This window comes from Agelaius phoeniceus, chromosome 1 (genome assembly GCF_051311805.1).
Source record: "Agelaius phoeniceus isolate bAgePho1 chromosome 1, bAgePho1.hap1, whole genome shotgun sequence".
Taxonomy (NCBI): domain Eukaryota; kingdom Metazoa; phylum Chordata; class Aves; order Passeriformes; family Icteridae; genus Agelaius; species Agelaius phoeniceus.
Genome location: NC_135265.1, coordinates 71,362,572 through 71,365,802, shown reverse-complemented (window position 1 = coordinate 71,365,802; position 3,231 = coordinate 71,362,572).

Below are 3,231 nucleotides of genomic sequence, written 5' to 3'. Positions count from 1 at the left end.
AACATTAAAAAGTCAGCCTGACAGCAGTTAAACTTCGTAGGAGGGAATTGCTAAATTCTTGAGCACGTTGAGTACGTTCCTGTCCCATATGCAACAGGCTGCTGGTTTGAGTAGACAACATGTGAGTTTCTTCCAGTGAAATAGAGGATTACAGTAGTTGTATTTCCCCCTCCATTTTGGCCTCCCCCAAGCAGACTAGCCGTTATATAACAAGACAAAACTCTGAGAAATATTTGTTCACTGTGCTGTGATGAGTAACCCAGACTTTGAACTTCTGCTAACAGACTTCCTAGGAAAGCCCTTTGGTTTTGTCATTTAAACAGAAAAACCACCACCACCCACCACCAATTGTCTGCTTTTTGTCTGATTCATATAGTTTAAATTGCTCATCCTAGGAAGTGCATACCATAATGCAGATAAGGAAGAGACAGTTATCTCTGCCTGAGTTAACTCAGAGCATGTGTAACTATACTTTTGCTGTTAAATGTATGTACACGTCTACATATGACCAAAATCCTTGTAAAGTTCATAAACATGATCAAGTCTTGGAGATGGATGGTTGAGTTGATTTACTATGGTTTATTACAGAAATAAAACCAGTCCAGTTCTCTTGCACCTATTGAGATAAAAAGGTACAATTGAAATCAGAACCTCACTTTTGCTTTGGGTTTCCTTCTTTTTTTGTTAATTTTTTTTGAGTTTTTTTTTTTGTTTGTTTGTTTGTTTTTTTTTACTGTAGTGAACTGCTAGTTCTGTCACATTATCTTGTGGTACCATCTAAATGCAGGCTATTAGCCACATTCATTAAGAGGCCTACGAAATCCCAGACTACTTAGTACAATAAAAGACAAAAACCACAGCCAAAATCCTGGAGAGCACAGGCTGTCTGGAAACATGCTAAAGATGCAGGGTAGCTGCTGGCAATTCAGATAATGAACTCATCACAGCAGCCAGAAAATGTATCTTCAGGATAGATGGGAATTCAAAAAACCAGTTTGTATAAACACGTATAAGTAATTTCATGGAAAATGGTATGCAGTCATTTTGGTCAAGTGCTTTTCTCTCAACATGAGAGAAAATGCTCGCAGAAAAGGGAAAAAATACAGCCCAGAGGTTAAACTGAGGGTTTCAACTTTTTGTGCAGAGAAAACAGGACAAGAAAAATAAAATTCAAGTAATGATTTCATATAAATATTTAGTATAAAACAACTCCTTGCCAGCTGTATCATCCAAATTTTTATCTGCGAGAGTCAAACAAGCTAAATGATGGAAACAATATTCATTGGGTAATTTTCTAAAAGAATCTTGCAATGGAACTAATTTGGGGAATTATTTAATTGATATTTCTGTTGTGGTTATCCATATCTCTCACATGAGCATGTTACTACTGGAAGAAACAACTTACATCAGTACAATTTGTTTCTCAGAGTACTGAATTCCCCAACATGGAATAGCTATGGCATGGCCTTTCTCATGATCTACATTATTTCTTAGTGGCACAACTTATGTAAGAGAAAAAGAGACCATGGCATGATGGATTTTGATGGGTGTTCCTCACAGCAGAAGCAAGCATTACCTGATGGAATCCAAATTTTCTAGTGATACTGCAATGTTTGGTATTTCCTTAAACTCTACACTCTGAAGAGTAAATAAGTACACCACTATACCAGCATGCAATTCATAACCATTTCTGCCCTTCAGCAAGCTTCTCAGGGTAAACTTCAGGTAGTCAAAACCCAGAAAACACAAAAGAAAATGTACTCCATGATTTTTTGATTTCATTCTTTCATCCTGTGCTTTTGAAGAGGTTTCACTAGATTTGCAGTTTCACTAGATTGGCTTCTGCTTGTTGAAAGCAGCATTGCCAATCCTGTGTGGAGACTGCATAAATTGCTGAGAGAGGAAATGGATGTTTTTGCCTTGGGTCTGTTTTGGAGGGATGGGAGATGTCCACCTCTGAGTACATCTGGTCCTGATGGACTTTCTAATGGAGTATGGAGTTCTTCAAAGAGAGGAGATTACCCTCCATGAGGGGATATAAAAGAGATGCACATCAGCAGCAGGGAGAGAGCAGGAAGCAGCCACTCTCCAGTGCTGCTAATTACCACGGGAGGAAGGGAAAAGGCAAATAATCCTTGGCTTGAAGAGCAGCCATGTGACACGATGGCTTTGCAACATTAACTTCTTGTTACCAGTCGTTTGGTAGCCAATTAAACAGCACTGTCTGATGGATCTGACCTGAGGAGCACTATTTCTGCCTCCATTGGAGGCTGAGGAATGAAGCACCACGTCTGAACCCTTTGCCAACCTGTGCTGCCCTCTGAAGGTGAGCACATGCTGGTTCAGCATTGGAAATGACCACACCTTGCTTTATTCCTCCAAAGGCATTCCAGAGGACCATTAGGATAAAAATATGAATCTAATTAATTGCCCCCTTAATTTATGCAACAAGCAAGTTCCAACCAAACAACAACAAAGTGAATTGTGTTAAAAAGAAAAGCATGCAAATGTACATAAATAAAGCTTGTTGAAATACTTGCTTGTCTTTAGAGCAACATTTTGCCCATTCAGAAACTACTTATTTAAGGTAGGAGAACATAGAAATGTTTAAAGAATATGAGTGAAACCCTCTGACAATACACAGTCATGCAAAAGGGTCCATTTCTGAAACATTTCAATTACATCAGGATCTTTGGCTTCACTCCTACATCATGCAGAACTTCGTATGAAGGGAGTCTCACAAAAAAATTCATCTCCAATACAAATCACAAAGTTTTGGAGGCTGTATATCCAAAACTTTTGATAAGGCCAAGGGACAGCAATCTGTCTTGAGAATTAAGAGCAATAAGCAGAATAAAGTTGGCTTCTGGACTTGGCACTGCATTCTCAGCCCACAGACCTCCTGGCTTGTGAACATTGCTCTGAATGAGCTCCAGACACGTGGCTGTGGCAATCCCTCTGATCTAAACCCCACACAGCACAAGTACCTCTGCTGTCAAGAAATACTCACCTGTAACTGATGTGGTCCAGACAGCTGACCTGCAGGTGGCTGGGTCATATCACAGCTGGAGAGAGGTGCAAAGAGCTCAGTATCACTCCAGTGGTCATTTTCATGACTATTCTGCTTACAAAATGAATGAAACTTGCTCTGGAAAGAAGGGATAATAAAATTAAAGGGAGATCAAACTTTGAAAACCACACTGCTGTCATAGGACTATTTAAACAAATGCA